Source organism: Gekko japonicus, unplaced genomic scaffold (genome assembly GCF_001447785.1).
Source record: "Gekko japonicus isolate JY-2015 unplaced genomic scaffold, Gekko_japonicus_V1.1 scaffold430, whole genome shotgun sequence".
In the NCBI taxonomy this organism is placed as follows: Eukaryota; Metazoa; Chordata; class Lepidosauria; order Squamata; family Gekkonidae; genus Gekko; species Gekko japonicus.
Genome location: NW_015171516.1, coordinates 1,003,629 through 1,024,756, shown reverse-complemented (window position 1 = coordinate 1,024,756; position 21,128 = coordinate 1,003,629). Strand labels below are relative to the sequence as shown.

The following is a 21,128-nucleotide window of genomic DNA, read 5'->3' as shown; positions in this document are numbered from 1 at the left end:
AGAATTTTTGAAAGGTGAATATAAAATAAAAGCAAGAGAAGATCTGATAATAGAAGACTATGCTTGTGAATGGTTTTCTTATTTGCAAATCTTGTTGTTGTTATTCAGTCGCACAGTTGAGTCCAACTCTTCGCAACCCCATAGACCACATCATGCCAGGCCCTCCTGTCGTCCGTCATCCTCCAGAGTTTGCTTAATTCCATGTCCGTTGCATCGATGACACTGTCTAACCATCTCATCCTTTGCCATCCCCGTCTTCTTTGACCTTCAATCTTTCCCAGCATCAGGGTCTTCTCCAGTGAGTGCTCCCTTCTCATTTGGTGGCCAGAGTATTTGAGCTTCAGCTTCAGTCTCTGGCCTTCCAGGGAACAGTCAGGGTTGATTTCTTTTAGGATTGACTGATTTGATCTCCTTGCAGTCCAAGGGACTCTCAAGAGTCTTCTCCAGCACCATAATTCAAAAGCATCTATTCTTTGGCGCTCAGCCTTCCTTATAGTCCAACTCTCACAGCCATACAGTACTACTGGGAATACCATTGCTTTGACCATATGGACTTTTGTTGCGCAGGGTGATGTTTCTACTTTTTATTATGCTGTCTAAGTTTGCCATCGCTTTCCTCCTAAGGAGCAGGCATCTTTTAATTTCATGGCTGCAGTCACCGTCTGTAGTGATCTTGGATCCCAGGAATGTGAAGTCTGTCACTGCTTCCATGACTTCCCCTTCTATTTGCCAGGGAGTGATGGGGCCATTTGCAAATCTTCGAAAGGTTTAAAGTAGATAAAAGGCATTATGGTTTTGAGCAATTGAAGGCTGAATCTGAGACAGAACTATGTATAAATGATGAACATGTTATTGCCAAAGTGTATAAAATCTTGTTAAAATTTGAGACAGAGGAAGAACAAGTGAAAGAATGTATGATAAAATGGGCTAAAATTTTTTGGATATGAGATATGAATGGAGCAATGGGGAAATATGTGGTTAAAAGGGTTGAAATGTACATTAAGTTCTAGCCTTAAAGAGAACTTTTATATGATGATGTACCATTGGAATATGTGTCTGGAAAAAATTGCCAAAATGTATAAAGGTGGTTAAGACGCTAAACTGCAGGCTGTGGAAGGTCGGTAGTTCAGCAGTTCGAGACCTGAGTGTGCCGCATGACGGAGTGAGCTCCCGTCTCTAGTTCCAGCTCCTGCCAACCTAGCAGTTCTAAAGCAAGAAATTGCAAGTAGATAAATAGGTACCGCTTCAGTGGGAAGGTAACAGCATTCCGTGCGCCTTGGTGTTTAGTCATGCCGGCCACATGACCACGGAAACGTCTTCGGACAGCGCTGGCTCTTCGGCTTGGAAACGGAGATGAGCACGGCAACCCTAGAGTCGGACTCGACTGGTTTTCGAGCAAGGGAACCTTTACCTTTTTACCTCAAGTCCATGTTGGAAATGTACCTGGGTGGATGGTGGAAATCAAGGTGAGCTGATCCCCGTGTTTGTTCGGTTTGGCGAACAGCTCAAATGACTTGCAAACAGCACTGTGGCTGCATACTAGCTGTGCTTGCTTTCCGTTGCTTCAACATATGAAGGCAGCCAAACCGAGTAGTCCTTGTTCATGGCCGTACAGGTTAGGAGGAAATGCAAGGGCTTTTCTGGAACAGTTCTTCCATGACATTACTGGGAATCTCTCCATTACATTACAGGGAAGATCTTTTTACCCAACACAACTGGGGTTCTCTCGCTTTCAAAATGTTCTTCTTTTATTACTATTCACTGTGGCTCTGTAGAGAGCCAGCATGGTGTAGTGTTTAAGAGCGGTGGACTTCCTACTCCTCCTCATGAAGCCTGCTGGGTGACCTTGGGCTAGTCACCATTTTCTCTGGACTCTCTCAGCCCCACCTGCCTCACAGGGTGTCTGTTGTGGGGAGAGGAAGGGAAGGCGATTGTGAGCTACTTTAGACACATGAGGCCTGCTGGGTGACCGTGGGCCAGTCACAGTTCTCTCAGAGCTGTTCTCTCAGGAGCAGTTTCCGTCAGAGTTCTCTCAGCCCCACCTGCCTCACAGGGTGTCTGTTGTGGGGAGAGGAAAGGAAGGAGATTGTGAGCCACTTTAGACACATGAGGCCTGCTGGGTGACCGTGGGCCAGTCACAGTTCTCTCAGAGCTCACTCAGCCCCACCTGCCTCACAAGGTCCCTGTTGTGTTGATCCGGTGGGCGATAACAAACTCCCAGTGTTAAGTTTCCTTTTGGCCCCCCTATTTCAACCCATAGAATGTCCAGAAGCGAATCCAATTCTCTTAGCCTCTCAGTCTTTCCGGACTTTATACCCTCTCTGACATACAGAGACCCCCCCCACACAAGGTGAGGAGGTTACAACACCCATGATGCTTTGCAAAACCACACGGGCAAAAACCCTTTGAATCCAAACAGGCTGGAAGCCATTACCATCATGAAGAAATAAAGAAGAGCATTTTTTTAAAAATAAAAGCATTAATTTGATTTTAAACTCCTTGTCTGGACTGCAGAGCAAGGTGCTACACCACAGTAATTAAACAGGGGAGACCCCACAGGTAGCTTGACAACGTGCACATGTGAAAGCCGGCCACGCTGTATTGTGCTGTGAACAACGTGACCGCAAGCAAGTTCTGATCATCAGAAAATGCACTCTCTGACCACAACCGGTGATCCGGGGATAAGATCCAGACCTGCTGCCATTCGAGATCTCTAGTGCGCCATCTCGAGTGCTTATGGGACAAGTGGGGTTAAAATGTTTTATTTTAAATTAAATAACTAAATAATAACAATGTTCACGTTCAAGTTTTCAATTCATGAGCAAGCTAGAATCTCGGTTTCTCTCTCTCTCTCCCTCTTTTGTTTAATGAAGCTCTGATTCTCCGGGAAGTTGATATAAGCAACCGAAATTACGGCCGGCAGCCCAGCGGCACAATTCTCCAGATAAACAAGAGTGCTGTCGAAAACCTGCCTCCTCTTTCAATCTTCTCTCCTGATTGATTTGCACCCCTCAGGCCAAAGAAAGGGCCTACCATTTACAGAAATTGACATTTTTTTTCTTATCAGGCCTCTTGTGGTTCTGCGTCTTTCCCTTGAGGCGTCCTCACATCATGCATCAGTGCTGAGCGTTCAACTTTTGTATTCTTGCATCTCCACAAAATTGCCCACGTACAACTGCCGTCCACATGGAACTCTCCTCCACTTCAGGAAGGTGCTCGTCTGTCTCTTGGGACTGATTTGACCCGTGTTCAACTGCTGTTCACATCTCCACAAATCGCTGCGTGAAGAATCACTGTGGTCTCATGAAAGGACTTTGACTCTCGAAAGCTTATACCGTGAAAAGCCTTCTCGATCTTTAAGGTGCTACTGGACCCAAACCTAGTTTGGTCCGACTGCAGACCGGCATAGCCAGTTTGGTGTAGTGGTTAGGAGCATGGACTCTAACCTGGGAAAACCAGGTTTGATTCCCCACTACTCCTCCGCATGCAGCTGCTGGGGTGACTTTGGGTCAGTCACAAGTTCTTTCAGAGCTGTTCTCTCAAGGGCAGTTCTCTCAGAGCTCTCTCCAGGGTGTCTGTTGTGGGGAGGGGAAGGGAAAGGAGATTGTAAGCCGCTCTGAGACTCCTTTGGGTAGTGAAGGGCGGGGTATAAATCCAGTAGCTTCGTTTTCGTCTGAAACTGTGATGTGACTTTTTAACCTCTGTCATTTTAATAGGCAATTACTTCTGTAGATTATATTTAGAGCTCTAATTTGCAGGTTGAGCTTCACAGGGCTCGGGTTTTCCACAGGACTCTGATTTTTCACATTGGGTCACTGCTGCAGGATCATACATCAAGAAGCCTTTTGCTGGATGTTCCTGTGCATATCATCCATCTTACAAGACTCAGATGCCAGGAAGCAATTATTGCTTGTTGATATGGCTGTGTTCTCTCCAGATGCTGGAAAAGTGAGCTCTTCTTTTAGGCAACTGTCTCAGCATTGAACATTGCTCTTCTTACGATTATGGCTGTCTTCACTATATACATCGCAAAGGAGAGAGTGCCGGAGCGCAAGATGACCGAACTGTAAGGCGTGGCTGTGCTCTAGAGTTGGAAACCAAGGAGGAATCGATACAAATTCAACTCACTGTTTACTCCATAACCAAAGCAAAGCCAAAGCAGAAGATACAACACAGCATAATCGCTGCTCTCATCCTCCAAGGGTCGGTTCTTGAGCAGGGAAAATCGCACAAAGCTGCAGGGGCAAAATGCGGTCGCGCAGCAGCTTGTGTGAAATTGACACGTACCATCGGGCCAAAGAGAAGAGTGAGTGCCCCAGCTTGGACTATCCAAATAGCCATCCCTCTTGCTCCTTCCTGACAGGTGGTCAGACAATCACCTCCATCCTGCCTGTTTGTCTCCATAAAGGAAACTCATCTCCTCTCAGCCCAGAATCTGAAGAGTTTATTGCTCCATTCATAGGAATGAATGCTCTCTCTGAGATCAGGGCATTCCTCAGTGTTGGTTAAGGTATCCTGCATTTCCTCTGTGGACGCCGGACAATCTATCCAGCCAGTGGCTACTGATCAAGTATGAGTGGCGGCTTGTTTGATGATTGGAAGAATTTGCATTTCTGGAGGAGCAGTGAAACCCCCCCCCCAAAAGATATTTAAGTGAATCTTGGTGTGGTGTTGTAAATGGTGGATTGTCTGTGTTCAGCATGAGGAAAGGTGGAATGAATTGGGTATGTTTAGCCTTGGGAGGAGACGACTAAGAGGTGGATATGATCACCACCTTCAAGTACTTGAAGGGCTGTCGTATAGAGGATGGTGTGGAGTTGTTTTCTGTTGCCCCAGAAGGTCGGACCAGGGCCAACGGGTTCAAATTAAATCAAAAGAGTCTTCGGCTAAACATGAGGAAGGACTTTCTGACAGAGCGGTTCCTCAGTGGAACAGGCTTCCTCGGGAGGTGGTGGGCTCTCCTTTCGAGGTTTTTAAGCAGAGGCTAGATGGCCATCTGACAGCAATGCGGATGCTGTGAACTTAGGCAGATCATGAGAGGCAGGGCAGGGAGGGTTGCCTCAGTGCTTAGTTCTCGTGGCCCTTTCTTACACACCCAGGGAAATGCCGATGGCCACTTTGGGGTCAGGAAGCAATTTTCCTCCAGGCCAGTTTGTCCAGGGATCCTGGAGGGTTTTTTTTGTCATCTTCTGGGCGTGGAGTAGGGATCACTGGGGGTGTGGGGGGAGGTATTTGTGAATGTCCTGCATTTTGCAGGGGGTTGGACTAGATGACCCTGGAGGTCCCTTCCAGCTCCATGATTCTATGATCCACTACGTTGTGCAAAGTAGTTCTTTGCAACTATTATGTGTCCTCTAACCTTTTATCTATTGGCAAAACAAACTTTTTTCAAAGTAGAATCACTAGTCTATTATATAGTAAGCTCACCAGTGATATCTTGTCAGAGGTTTTGAATTAGAGGGGGAGAGTTTGGAATTCATAAGGATGCAATGGTGATTTCCACATGGGTATAAAAACAAGGACAAGGGCAATGGTTCGAGTGAAGCTGAAATATATTTTATTGCTCAGCCAAAAACTGCCTACATGTTTTGCCCAGAGGTCTTTCAGAGGAATCCGCAAATATAATATGCAAAGACAACATTGAGTTCTTGTAAATATATCTCAATGGTTATTTAATTAAAATTATGTACATAAATAGAACATGTGTTAAAATCGAATTGCAATTTGTACAGTACAATGCCAACTATGTACCAAACGGTTATGTAGAACTGCTGGAGCTTGTTCTGTTCTTATGACTGCATGATGGAAAACGAGGGAGAGAGAAAAACTCCCGGTACACAAGAGAGATAAGATAGAGAAACTTATCAACCATCCAGCAGGCTTTGGCTTAATTTTAAAAGAATCTTTCCCCTGCGATTGGGGCCGTCAACCTTTCTGAGTCTGTGGGTGCCTTTGGAGTGCTGACTAACACGAAGAGAAGAAGGGATTGGATTTATACCCTGCCCTTCCTTTGGAGCCTCAGAGCCGCTTAGAATCTTTCCATTCCCTTACCCACAACAGACACCCAGTGAGGTCGGTGGGGCTGAGAGAGCTCTTTCGAGGACTGCTCTTGAGAGAACAGCTCTCAAAGACCTTGTGACTGACCCAAGGTCACACCAGCAGTTGCATGTGGAGGAGTGGGGAATCAAAGCCGGTTCTCCCAGATCAGAGTCTGCGTTCCTAACCACAACACCAAAGTGGCTGCCACAAAACAGCTGCTGCAGGAGGCACGGCCAGCCATCAAATGGCGGGCACAGGGAAGGCTTTTGTGCTGTCAACCAACTTTTTTTTTAAAAAAAATCTGCATAGCCAATCAAATCTTCGGTGGGCCTCGCTGGGCAGAAACCCCACCAGGCCCTGCTAAGCTGGCCAGCCCCCTTTCCCCGGCCACTGGCAGGGGATAGGAGGTTAAGGTTACCAGATCCAGGTTGGGAAACTCCAGGAGATTTGAGGACAGGGCTTGGGAGGGGAGGGACCTCGGTGGAGTGTACGATGCCATATAGAGTCCACCCTCCAAAGCATCCATTTTCTCTGGGGGAACTGATCTCTGTAGTCCAGAGATGAGCTGTCATTCCGGGGGATCCCCAGGCCCCACACCTGGAGGCTGGCATCCTTAGACCCTGCCCACATTCTAAAACACTTGGCAGGCACCAGGAAAGATGCTGGCGGGTGCCACGGCGCCCGCAGGCACCATGTTGGGGACCCCCGGCCTAGGTCAATGTTAAAGGTAAAGTAAAGGTTTCCCTTGCCCGACTACAAGCCTGTCAATCATTCAGTGTTGCTTCAACGAGGGTACGAGCTCAGTAGCAATCGCCAATGGAAGGACCTTCGTATACACAGGTGTTCAGTTGACGCAATCTCTCTCTCTCTCTTTTACATAAGCTTATGCAATTCCAGAGACAAATGTAACCCTTTAGGAGTCAGGGTCTGGAGTCTCATAATTCATTCTGCTTTTTTTCAATAGCGGCTTCAAAGGGAGCTTCCACACGGCAGGTTTATCCTGCATTTGCCAAGACCCAGTCTTCCAGCAGCAGGCGACTTGCCCCTGGCCACGGTGGCTATTTCAGTAGCAACCGATTGCTATTATTTGTTGTTGTTCAGTCGCGCGGTCGAGTCCGACCCTTCGCGACCCCATGGACCAGATCACACCAGGCCTTCCGGTCTTCCGCCGTCCTCTGCAGTTGGCTCAACTTCCTGTTTGTTGCATCGATGACACTGTCTAACCATCTCATCCTTTGCCGTCCCTGTCTTCTTTGGCCTTCAATCTTTCCTAGCACCAGGGTCTTCTCCAGTGAGTGCTCCCTTCTCATTGGGTGGCCAAAGTATTTGAGCTTCAGTTTCATTCCAGGGAACAGTCAGGGTTGATTTCTTTTAGGACTGACTGATTTGATCTCCTGGCAGTCCAAAGGACTCTCAAGTGTCTTCTCCAGCACCATAGTTCAAAAGAATCTATTCTTCGGCGCTCGGCCTTCCTTATAGTCCAACTCTCGCAGCCATACATAAGCTTATGCAATTCCAGAGACAAATGTAACCCTTTAGGAGTCAGGGTCTGGAGTCTCATAATTCATTCTGCTTTCTTCAGTAGCAGCTTCGAAGGGAGCTCCCACACGGCAGGTTTATCCTGCATTTGCCAAGACCAAGTCTTCCAGCAGCAGGCAACTTGCCCCTGGCCACGGTGGCTATTTCAGTAGCAACTGATTGCTATTATAATGTCATTATAATAATTTCTTTGTAAGGAAAGGGGCTAGACCCTTACAGCTTGTAAAATGAAAGCCAGGAACCGAGATAACCAGATATATAGACTGATACACGTTTTAATGGTATTTTTTAATCCTTAAAAAACTTAAGAAGTCCCCCCCAGTGGGCAAAGCTGGGACAGTCCAGACTTTCCCACCCATATGGCAACTGTCCAGACTTTGCAGGGATCCTTCCTGAAACTTCCTAGAAAAAGGGTAGTGAAACAAATCAGCTGGTATCATGATGCCCCTGTATAATTCGGGGGGGCGGCCTCGTTTGGAATATGGTGTACAGTTCTGGTCAATGCACATTGTGAGCAAGCAATTGGGCACCTTCCCTGTGAAGAAAGGTTAAAGAGGTTACGGCTCTTTAGCGTGGAGAAACGACGGCTGAGGGGGTGACATGATCAAGGTTTACAGAACGATGCATAGGATAGAGAAGGTAGAGGGAGAAGTCCTTTTCTCCCTTTCTCACAATACAAGAACTCGTGGGCACTCGATAAAAATGGACGAGCAGTAGATTTAGAACAGATAAAAGGAAGTGCTCTTCACCCAAAGAGTATTTAGCATGTGGGATTCCCTGCTGCAGGAAGTGGTGGCAGCTGCAAGCACAGTCAGCTTCATAAGGGGAATGGATAAAAATATGGAGTAGAGGTCCATCAGTGGCTAATAGCCACGAGGTATAGATGGAACACTCTGTCTGGGGCAGTGATGCTCTGTATTCTTGGTACTTGGGGGGCCACAGTGGGAGGGCTTCTGGAGTTCTGGCCCCACTGGTGGACCCCCTGATGGCACCTGGGTTTTGGCCATTGTGTGACCCAGAGTGTTGGACCGGATCACTGGCCTGATCCAGCACGACTTCCCTTATGTTTTTCCTCCGTTCTCATACTTTTCAGGAACTTGTACGTTTCAACTGGCACCTGACTGATATCTGACCACTTGCAGGCTTCCGTGTTCTCACTAAGGTCCTACCATTTCTGCTTCTTCCTCCAAGAAGGGCCTAAATGCAATTTGACCCCTGCACCATTTAGAATCTGCACACCTCCTCAGCAATGCTCCCTCTAAGCTATGGAGTCTTGTGAGCAAAAATCCTACTTTGTGAGCTCCTGGCATTAAAGTTGTGAGCCAGCAATTTGGCTGCTGCATAAATTAGTCTGCTCTGGAGCCATCCCTTCCTGAGCTAAGAAAAAAATGTGTGAGCCGGAGGCTAAAAAAACTGAGCTGGCTCACACTAACTCAGCTTACAGGGAACACTGCTCCTCAGAATTCCACAAAGGATGCTTACAAGAAAATGCCTTAACAATGTCGTGGACTGAGAGATACTCCCCCACACATACACTTCTTAACATCCAGCTTAATGAAGAATTCTGGAGAACCTGAATGCTTGCACTTTGCTTTATGTTATTTTGGCTAGTCTAGGGTTATCATATTTTGAAAAGCAAGAAGAAGAAGAAGAAGAGGAGGAGGAGGCGGAGGAGGAAATTGGATTTATACCCTGCCCTTCACTCGGAGTCTCAGAGCGGCTTACAAACTCTTTTCCCTTCCCCTCCCCACAACAGACACCCTGTGAGGTCGGTGGGGCTGAGACAGCTATTTCCAGAGCTTCCTTTGAGAGAACAGCTCTAACAGAACAATGGCTTGCCAAAGGTCATCCAGCAGCTGCAAGTGGAGGAGTGGGGAATCAAACCCGGTTCTCCCAGATTAGAGTCTGCACACTTAACCACTATGCCAAAAAGAGGGCGTATTTCCCAACTGACTACTTCAAAACAAGTGATCACGATGAGAAATCTCCTTTTATCGCCCTCATATTTAAGCTGTGGTAATGGCCACGAACTAGGAATATTCCTGACCTTCCAACCCCAAAAGAGGACATTTTCATCAGTTTTTTTAAAAAGAGCCCAAAAGAGGATGGAGACCACCACAAAAGAGAACATGTCCTCTAAAAAGAAGACATCTGGTAACACTACGCTAGTCCCAATAAAAGCTATCATGTGGCTTTTGTTTTGGACTGAGGCAGCGACACACAATCTGTTTCGGCGCTTTCACTTCCCTGCCATCTTCCAAAATCTGGGGGTGGCTTCTGCAGGAGTATACAAACTCGAAGTGTAGAATTACATAACAAACGTGCCTACGCAGTTCTGTCGCTGTCCCGAATGTTCACTGCAGAAACAACAGACAGGAAAGGGAAGCCGGGAAAATAGATTCTAAGCACGTACGTGGTCTCCGATCCCGAGAACGGCAAGCAACTCTGCTCACGGAGCAGACTTTTCCCACTCCCCCTTCATCCCGCGGGCCCTGCACTACCCAAAAACCTGTTCCTGAAAGGTCAGGGATCCTGCTAGGAACTGCATGGGGCGGGTGCGGTGGGAAGAAGACATCTGTAGAAACAATGAAGCCCTTTGTGCAAACAGGAGAGGCCTTCTGTTGCCGGGGGAGCCAGATCCCATTCACTTCATAAAACAGGCCAGGCAAAGTTTTTGCTCTTTTCTGAGACTCTTTATATGTAACCCCTGTAAACCCACCTCTCTGTAGTGTTCCCTATTTATTTTCACTGCCACCACATCCTCTTGCCTTAGGATTTTTAGTTGGACCCAAAGACTTAGGGCAAGGTGTCAAACATGTGGCCCGGGGGGCGGACCAGGCCCCCGGAGGGCTTCTATCAGGGCCTCAGTGGAACTGGCTTTCTTTTGCTTTTTCTTCCAGTTCTGCTGCTGCTGCGTCACCATAGGTTTGCAGCTTACAGATACACACCTGAATAACACACTCAAGTTTGCAACAGCACAGACATTTTGATGCCATAATTCAGAGCAAGAGGTGTCAGTTATCAGACACTGTTAAATAAACAAAATATTGCTAGAGTGCTAATGTTTTAAGCATGTTTTTATTTTAAGGGGGGGAAAACCCCTTTGTGTTTGTGTCCTTTATAATGTTTATATGTTCACTACCTGGCATTACATTTTATGACACTCATGGCCCGGCCCAACAAGGTCTCATTTATGTCAGATCTGGCCCTTATAACAAATGAGTTCGGCACCCCTGGCTTAGGGCGATTCTGCACTGGCTTTCCCCTCCGTTGTTTCAGGAAACCCATGTTGGAACAGAAATTCCCCTCTGCATTGCATGCCGCTGTCGCTTCCTTTGATCATCAGATGTTATGGTGTCCTCTGCATTGCATGCTGCTTTCAATTTCCTTGATCATCAGGTTTTATTGTACCTGCTGCATAGATTTATGGCCCTTTTTTGGCTGTTCAGGGGTGAATGAGGCTTTGAGCTGCATCTTTTGAGAAAATGTGGAGCAAATGCCAGATGCGGAACCAGCCTTAGTTGAGTATGGTGGACTGACAGAACGGTCAGCATGTGGAGGTGGCTCTGAAGCAAAAGGGGATCTTTTACTCTCAATAAAACGAAGTTTGAGTCCAGTGGCACCTTTAAGACCAGCAAAGTTTAATTCTGGGTATAAGCTTAAGAGTGCATGCACGGAAGCTTATGCCCAGAATTAAACTTTGTTGGTCTTAAAGGTGCAGCTGGACTCAAACTTTGTTCTCTCACTTCAGACCAACACGGTGACCCACCTGAAGAAATCTGTGTGTATACAGAAGCTCATACCCAGAATGAAACTTTCCTGGTCTTAAAGGTGCCAGCGGACTAACATGGCTACCCCACCTGAATCTATCTCAATAAAATGGCTGTTTCCATTTAAACATGAATAGAGTTCATTTAGCCATATAGCAGTGCTTCTGTATGGTTCATAAGCATAGATTTCACATAGGGACAGTTCTCCTTTCTCTGCGGTTCCTTAAACAGGCCTAGCCATAAAGGCTTATTTTCCTCAATTGCCACTTTGGCTAATGACTTCCACAAAGAACACCGATGCCAATGCTCCCTCTAAGCCAGGGGTGGCCAAATTGTGGCTTGGGAGCCAAATGCGGCTCTTTTACACATATTGTGTGGCTCTCAGCAGGCTCCCCATCTATTTCCTTCCTTCCTTCCTTCCTTCCTTCCTTCCTTCCTTCCTTCCTTCCTTCCTTCCTTCCTTCCTTCCTTTTTCTTCCTTCCTCCCCCTCTCCCTTCCTTCCTTCCTTCCTTCCTTCCTTCCTTCCTTCCTTCCTCTCCCTCTCTCCTTCCTTCCTTCCTTCCTTCCTTCCTTCCTTCCTTCCTTCCTCCCGCTACCTCCACCATCTATTCACTTTCTTTGTTTCTCTCTCTCCCCCCTTCCTTGCTCCTTCACCCATCTTCTTTCTTTCTTTCTTTCTTTCTTTCTTCCTTCCTTCCTTCCTTCCTTCCTTCCTTCCTTCCTTCCTTCCTTCCTCTCCCTCCACCATCTATCCACTTTCTTTGTTTCTCTTTCTCCCCCCCTTCCTTGCTCCCTCACCCATCTATTTGCTTTCTTTCTACCTTTTCTTCTCTTCCTTCCTTCCCCCGTCTATTTGCTTCCTTTGTCTCTCTCTCTCTTTCCACCTCTCTCTTTCTCTCTCTCTCAGACAAATAAATATCATTAGCAAACAAATAAATATCATTGGGCAAATAACTATCATTCTCAATATCTGCTTTTAACCCTTTTGTTTTTATTTTTGGCAGTCTCGTTTAACGTCAATAAAAAGCAAATTTGCATATTTCCCAATAAAAACATGTGTGTAATATTTGTTCATGTCTTCCAGCTCTCGAACATCGGACGTCTATTCTGTGTGGCTCTTACGTTAAGCAAGTTTGGCCATCCCTGATCTAAACTGTGGAGTCTTGTGAGCAAAAATTCTACTTTGTGAGCTGCTGGCATAAAAGTGGTGAGTGAGCGATTTGGCTGCTGCACAAATTAGTTTGCTCTGGAGCCATCCTTTCCTGAGTGAAGACAAAAAATGCGTGAGCCGGAGGCTAAAAACCTGTGAGCTAGCTCACACTGACTCAGCTTAGAGGGAACACTGTGACGGATCTCACTCTTTACTCCAATCCCTTTCTCTCCCATACGCACAAACCCTTTCTAAAAACCCAGTCAATTCCGCCCCCTTGGGTCTGGCTCCCACCCAATCAAAACACACTGCAATCACCAGTTCAGCTCCCTTCTTTCTTAGTCTAGAGGCCTGCCTTTTAAGCCACAGCAATACATATGGGGGGGCAGATTAAATCACAGAAATAAAACACAAACAAGATATTTTCCTAGCGAAACACCGCAGGGCGGAATTGTAATTTCAGCATTGCGGTAAGCAGAGCAAGGCGAAGATATATTAGCTCCGGCGCTGATAAATTCATCTTTGCCACAACAATACATTTATCTTGATTTTATTTATTTCAGTCACTTTTACGCTGCCTTTCTACCCAGTCGGGGTCCCCAAGGTGCCGTCCATAAGAACATAAAAAACATTTTAAAACCAACTTCAATAAAAACGCATACACAAGAAGGAAAGAGACAAGATTGGATTTATGCCCCGCCCTTCACTCGGAGTCTCTCAAGAGCGGCTTACAAAGTTCTTTCCCTTCCCCTCCCCACAACAGACACCCTGTGAGGTCGGTGGGGCTGAGAGAGCTCTGAAAGAACTGCCCTTGAGAGAACAGCTCTGTAACTTGTAATTGGCCCAAGGTCACGCCAGCAGCCTCATGTGGAGGAGTAGGGAATCAAACCCGGTTCTCCCAGATTAGAGTCCGCATACTTAACCACTACACCAAACTGGCTCTCCAGAATCAGGGATGAGAGCCACTAACCATTAATGGGAGCATGATTCCAGGACATAAACCTATTAGACTATCTGTATTTTCGACATGCTCAACTTCCAATTTAATTTACGTAATTTTATGTCTATGTCCACGGGTGTATGTGGGGAAAACCGAGCGTCCTATCAAAGTTTGGGTGCTTGAACACATTTCCCGCATTAGTAATAATAATAATGGTGCTGCTGCTTTAACTGAGCATTTTGTTCAAAACAATCATGCTTGTGATGATTTTCGTTATTCGGTTCTATTTGTTGCTAATACCACTGTTAACACAAGGAAGGTGTTGCTGCAAGAAGAGGCAAGATGGAAATACCGTTTGAATTCACTGCTACCTCATGGGCTAAACTTGGAACTTGATCTTAGTTGTGTTCTGTAATCATAACTGTATTGTGCTAGTTGTAAGTTAGAACTTTGGCACAGAATGTAAATCTCCTCATGTCTGGTATTGTTCCCACACAGTGGTTTTTGAAAATCATACCCTGTCACTTTAAACATCTTTATAATGACCAGCCATGGCTGCTAAGGGTGGACACTGAGTATTTACTTTTAGGATAAAAAAGTTTTTGATGTTTATATAGCCTGTGGGTCTAATATGTGAAGGTGATAATACAGATGGCATTTTAGCGTTCCATGCGCCTTGGTGTTTAGTCATGCTGGCCACATGACCACGGAAACGTCTTCGGACAGCACTGACTCTTCGGCTTGGAAACGGAGATGAGCACCGCAACCCTAGAGTCGGATTCGACTGGCTTTTGAGCAAGGGAACCTTTACCTTTTACCTTTTATAAACAGGGGGGAAACGAGCACTTTAAATGCCATTTGCATAGGCAGACTGTGGCTGGTAGCAATGAGCAGTGGAGACTTTATGTTTGGCTTCTAGAAACCAGCTAATACGTTGTGAAGACCTTGGGGTTCTGTTATTAGAGAGTCAACACGGGATGTTTCCTTCAAGAGTTGATAAGCAGAAATGTAAGTGACAGTTTTGAGTATAATGGTTCACTACGAATTTTTAAAGCTACATTTATAATTGAATGTGTATTTTCTTCCTTCGAAAAGAAGGCCCCCGCCACAGAGGGGGGGGGGGGGAGCACGAGCAAAGTGCAGCTTTTGAAAGCCGCACCAAAAGAGACACGTGGCAGTGGGATCACATAGATCCCCTAAGCCACCGCGCAGCGCCTCCCTGGCACGATCAGATGCCGGGGGGGGGGAAGCCACTAAAGAAAGAGCGCGGCAGCCAAACTGCGCATGTGTGCGCATGCGCAGTTCGGCCGGGAGCCTGGATTGCTCCGGACAACGGGCGCGCCGGCGATCCCAAGGCCGCGCTTGATGTGGCGTTCCAGGTAAGTCCTCCTCTTTAGGTGGTTCTTTTTTGCAGCGGGTTTTCCGGCTTTAGGGACGGATCAGGGACGGGTGTGCGCCGCTTCCCAGATGTTGCGGTGAGATCGCGCCCGTTTGCTGCGCCCCCGATCCGTCCCTCTCCCGGGCCAAAACCTTCCGTGTGACCGGGGCCAAAGAGAATTTTCTACAGAGTTACTACAGTAAAAGTCTTTAGGCAGCAGCTGGACAAATCCTTGTCAGGGGTGCTTTAGGCTGATCCTGCATTGAGCAAGGGGTTGAACCAGATGGCCTGCAGGGCCCCTTCTAACCCTGTGATTCTATGATTCTGTGCAAACTCCTCGTCTTCCAATTGTTATATCTGCACCAAATTTAAACATGTTCAGCGTTAACGATTTCAGGTGGGTAGCCATGTTGGTCTAGAGCAGGAGTAAGACAGATAAGGGGGGATTGCAGTATAATACCAATGTAGACAAGACAAATCACTGCAAACTGTGCATTACCAACTTTCTATTAATGCAAATTGTAACATATTCAACCATGTACTCATATATGTTTTACAGACAACAAAAGTCAAACTTCAGATGATGAAGATGGACGGAATTGGACGAACTCCCCGGGAGTTGAGACTCGTTTCGAGGCGTCTTTCCTTGATTCCTATACGTTTTGATGTCATTCACAAAAAATTCTTAACAACAATGTTCAAAACGGGTTGATCAGCCCGTTTTGAACATTGTTGTTAAGAATATTTGTGAATGACATCAAAACGTACAGGAATCAAGGAAAGTCCAATTTGGAAGATTTATGACCATGTGGATGCACAGCTATATGAGGTTGTATGTATGAAAAAGACACCTCGAAACGAGTCTCAACTCCGGGGGGGTTCGTCCAATTCCATCCATCTTCACCATCTGAAGTTTGACTTTTGTTGTCTGTAAAACATATATGAGTACATGGTTGAATATGTTACAATTTGCATTAATAGAAATTTGGTAATGCACAGTCTGCAGTGATTTGTCTTGTCTACATTGGTCTAGAGCAGGAGAACAAAGTTTGCGTCCAATGGCACCTTTAAGACCAACAAACTTTCATTCTGGGCATAAGCTTTGAAATGTGAGCACACGAAAGCATATCCCCAGTGCTAACGGTGTTCAGCGTTAACAAGGAAGGGGCTGGTTTCAGAACTCCAATTACCATTAGGGTCAGAGTGCAATGTGTGCGCCATCCCAAAGTGATAGAGTCAAATGAGGGCTTTAATATCTCAAAAAAACCTCAATGCTAAAAAAAAAAAAAAAAAGGCAGTTGTACTTTGGCCAAACCTGACTCTGCACAGCGAAATCACGAAGTCGGGAGTGTCATTTCCGTGACTGGAGCAGATCTCTTTGCCATATGGAGAACATAAGGACTGTGCCCTGAATGTCACCACTACGCAGAGATACACATCTAAAAAAAGATGGCGTTTCCAAAAGGCTTTGGTCCTCATTTAATGGTTTTTTTTTTTTTAAAGGAAGCAAAACACTACAATTTCAAACACAGCGAGGTCTATGAGCAATCATATAAACGGGCATGTCCAGAAGAGGGCAACCAGGATGGTGAGAGGGCTGGAATCCAAGTCTTACAAGGAAAGGCTGAAAGAGTTGGGTCTGTTTCGCCTGGGAAAGAGAAGGCTTAGAGGGGACACGATTGCAGTCTTCAAGTATCTGAAGGGCTGTCATGTAGAAGATGGAGCAGATCTATTCTCTCTGGCTCTGGATTGCAAGACTAGATCTAATGGGTGGAAATCACAAGGGAGTCGATACTGGCTAAATATTAGGAGGAACTTCCTAACTGTCAGAGTGGTTGAGCAGTGGAACAGACTGTCTTGGGAGGGGGGGGATGCTCCTTTGCTGGACGTTTTCAAGCAGAGGCTGGACGACCATCTTTTGGGTATGTTGTAGGGCTATCTTTCGACTAAGCTCCCACAGAGTGCAGGGGGTTGGACTAGATGACCTGCAAGGTCCCTTCCAACTCTAACATTCTATGATTCTATGATTCTATGAACAGAGTTTTCTCACCAGCCCCCCCCCCCCATGCTAGGCAGGTGTGCCACCAACGAATTGCCTTCTCTGAGACCAAGATGGTGTCTGACGAGCAGCGGCTGTAGTTGCCACTCCCGTTTTCCTGTTTTATTTCATTTCTCTTAGTTTAAAATTCAGGGTCACTGTCATCTGGAGGACAGAGGCTATTTTAATGAGGATTTGCTTCCTCGAAGCCTGATAGTTTACTTTTAAGGTGCTTATTCGTTTACCAGCGACTTGACTATTATGTAAAGGTAAAGGTCCCCTTGCTCGAAAGCCAGTCGAATCCGACTCTAGGGTTGCGGTGCTCATCTCCGTTTCAAAGCCGAAGAGCCAGCGCTCTCCGAAGAAGTTTCCGTGGTCATGTGGCTGGCATAAGACCCCCCCCTCCCAAAAAAATGCTGCAGTTGAGCCCGGACACCCAGGTGCAATCAAAGTCTTCTAAACAGATCAGAATTGATGACTTGCTCAATTCGCTGAATCATATGAACGGACGCATCAGGACATCCGCTCCACATATCTCACCCCTACTCTATAAGTTTCCAGGAAGATCAGATAAATTCCATACGTGTCTCCTCCTTGCAGACCGCTCCAATGAGACCATCTCTGAAGTGGCCAAATTTTGTGCTAAGACTTTGTCCATAAGAAAACAAGTATTCCAAACTTTTTGGTGTAGTGGTTAAGTGCTGAGCCAGTTTGGTGTAGTGGTTAAGTGCGTGGACTCTAATCTGGGAGAACTGGGTTTGATCCCCCACTCCTCCACGTGCTGGGTGGATGACCTTGGGCAAGCCATAGTTCTGATAAGAGCTGTTCTTGCAAAAGAGCCGTTTCTGTCAGAGCTCTCTCAGCCCCACCTACCTCACCGGGTGTCTGTTGTGGGGAGGGGAAGGGAAAGGAGTTTGTCAGCCACTCTGAGACTCCTTTGGGTAGTGAAGGGCGGGGTATAAATCCAATCTCTTCTTCTTTTCAATAACTTTTTATGTATAATTAATTACAGCACAATAAAGCTATGGATTTTAATCTCTGTATATGAATCTTACATTTGCATGTAAACCATGCTGTTAAATTGTTGTTGACTGATCTCTGGACCATGATAAATATTGAAATCTAAATATATTGCTTAGCTTAGCTTTTTTTTGGGGGGGGGAACATGAATTTAGGCATCTACAGAATGCAAAATTCAACACACGCTTAATTTCAATGCATGGAATTAGAATGCAGCATGCACCACTGTACTTCACCGTACTTCAAAGGGAACGACAGACAGAATGAACATCAGTAATAAAAGGGAGACTCCACTCCGGGCCCATAGCTAGGTGGGGCTTTGGGGGGCTCTGCCACCTTTCTTAAAGGCACAGCCCCACAAGAATTTCTCCTGTAAATGCTGTTTTCAACCATTTTAAAACACTTAAGAACATAAGAGATGCCAATGTTGGATCAGGCCAAAGGCCCATCCAGTCCAACACTCTTGAGTCACACAGCGGCCAAAAAGACCAGGTGCCATCAGGAGGTCCAGCAGTGGGGCCAGGACATTAGAAGCCCTCCCACTGTTGACCCCCCAAGCACCAAGAAGACAGAGCATCACTTGCCCCAGAGTCCCTATCTATACCTTGTGGCTAATAGCCACTGATGGACCTCTGCTCCATATGCTTATCTAATTCCCTTTTGAAGCCGTCCATGCTTGTAGCCGCCGCCACTTCCTGTTAAAAGGCGTACACTCCTTTAAGCAGAAAGGGGTGCTGTAGTTGACTAATCCCTGCACTGAGCAAGGGGGTTGGAGTAGGTGACCTCTAGGATCCCTTCTAACTCTGTGTCAAGAAACTGGTCTCCTCTAAGCGAGTTTTTCTGCCTATGTGTTCGGTTTCTTGACTATAGAAGTCATCACCCCCACCTGACGGCTTGTTCTCGGAATTGTTGCTTCGACTGGCAGAAGCGATTAACTTGCAGCGGCTGAGAACTGTCATCTAAACTGGTTGACAGCTTGCAATTTAGAGATCTCTCCTGGTAACAGCTTTCTATTGGCTAAATGGCATTTCTTTCTGCACTGAGAACTTTGGCCCCACCAGGGAAAAAAATTGCCCCACAAACCACAAAATCCTGGCTACTCTTTCTGGAAGCCGCCTGGTTGTTATAAACAAAGGAAGCAGAGTCTGAGGTTCAACACAGACACTCAGAATTCCGCTCTAAGCTGAAGCCTCTAGGTAACGCAGAACTCATCTTAAAAGCAATCCTTTCCCCAGATTTGAAGCAATCTGTCTGTAGCACTATAGCAGTATAAGGACTTTTATTCATAAAAGATGCCTGCTTTTCCAACATAACAGACAAGGGAAAGGATAAGAAGAGGCAAACCTCAAATTGATGCCAGATGGGAGAGTTTATTAATAAAAGCCCACCGCCAGATGCCTTTCAACAAAAAAATCTTCTTTTGAGAGAACAGTCAGGGGTTCTCTCATTTCAAAAGGGTGCTTTCTCAGAGATCCTCCATGCAGAACATTTCTCGGTCCCCTTGAACCCACCCTTGAAACACCTGGCGGGTGGCATCCTTTTATGAATCAATTTTCCACCCGGCAACACCTTCAGGTTTGCCTCTTTCTTCGCTTCCTTGCTTCTCCTTCCCCCTTTTTGCCGTTCCCGTACAAAGCAAGTCAAACTGCGCTTACCTTTCTTCCTGCTAAAAGCGCGGTTCATGATGAGAAATCACCCAATGTGCGTGCAATTTAATCTAGGGGGGGAAAGCACATTAAGTACAGTTAAAAAAGCACGTCGATTTTGCAAATGACATGAAGTTTCAGCCAGTAACGTCACAAGACTTTAAGGAAAAACCAATTAACCTCTATAGCAGTGTTCTATCTTTTCAAAAGTTAATTAATTCTGCATTCTCAAAACAGCATAAACGAACCAGCTCCAAGTGGCGATGTTAACCCTGGTGACTTGAGAGTAACATTGAATTACATGGGATTTAAATACATATCTGTAAGATCGGGCTGTGCGTTTGAGTGTCAAATTTTGCAGTATCGAAAGCATTTGGATACGATCTTTCAGACAGGGGTTAATAGAAAGTGTACTTTTATCAAGTGATTGTTGGAATAAGTGACTCTGCATGCCTGGATATTGGGGGGCGTTACATCACTCTAAGTCTTTATAGGTGTTATCTCCTTGAATGTGACGCTTCTCTTTGTATTAACCTGGGAGCTGCCCTCTGACTCCTCCTCTCTCCCATTGTCCTCTCACTCTCTTTACATGGCCTTCCATGAAGACACATGTCTCTGCAGGTCCCTCCTGTAGATACAGTGCCCTCATACTCCCATACATGTGATGCTGGATTAGCTGGCCATTTATTATAGGGGAAGTACTCTTGAGATTAGGGAGCTGCGGTGGCTCAAGTGGTTAAGATGCTGAACTGCAGGCTGGAAGGTGGATAGTTCAGCAGTTCGAGACCCGAGTGCCATATGACGGAGTGAGCTCCCAACTCTGGTCCCAGCTCCTGCCAACCTAGCAGTTCGAAAGCAAGAAATTGCAAGTGGATAAATAGGTACTGCTTCAGTGGGAAGGAAACAGCGTTCCGTATACCTCGGCGTTTAGTCATGCTAGCCACATGACCCCGGAAATATCTTCAGATAGCGCTGGCTCTTCGGCTTGGAAACGGAGATGAGCACCACACCCTAGAGTCAGATTCGACTGGCTTTCGAGAAAGGGAAACCTTTCCCTTTACTCTTGAGATTAGACGTCTCTCTCTCCTTTAGATTGCAACCTGCATGTGAACAGGATTTTTCTTGAATTACTGCAATATACTTCTTGGGGGATTTATTTACCACACTCAGTATCACACTCTTACGACTGGGCAAACTCTGCCATGCCAAAACCAAATATTCCAATAGTTATGATAGCCCTCAAGCAATTACAAAGAAGAACAGGATATATACATATTTGGTATTTACGCTGAACAAAGTTTGAGTCCAGTGGCGCCTTTAAGACCAACGGAGTTTTATTCCTGGTAGAAGCTTTCATGTGCAAGCACACTTCCTCAGATACAGATTCCTCTGTAACTACACTAAGAAAGTTTATACCCAGAATAAAACTTAGTTGGTCTTAAAGGTGCCACTGGACTTAAACCTTGTTCTGCCTCTTCAGACCAACATGGCTACCCCAGCTGAATTGCCCGTTTGGTGTAGTGGTTAGGACTACGGACTCTAATCTGGGAGAACCGGGTTTGATTCCCCACTTCTCCACATGCAGCTGCTGCTGTGATCTTGGGTCA

General features: G+C 46.1%; 1 long non-coding RNA gene across 2 annotated transcripts in view; it reads right to left on the bottom strand.

Annotated features, from left to right (window-relative positions):
- LOC107117286 overlaps positions 1 to 21,128 on the bottom strand; it is an 83,586-nt gene that overhangs the window by 17,061 nt on the left and 45,397 nt on the right. For both annotated transcript variants that reach the window (XR_001482731.1, XR_001482732.1), the window contains one exon: positions 19,531 to 19,592. This is a non-coding gene — a long non-coding RNA (uncharacterized LOC107117286). The remainder of the gene's footprint in view (positions 1 to 19,530; positions 19,593 to 21,128) is intronic.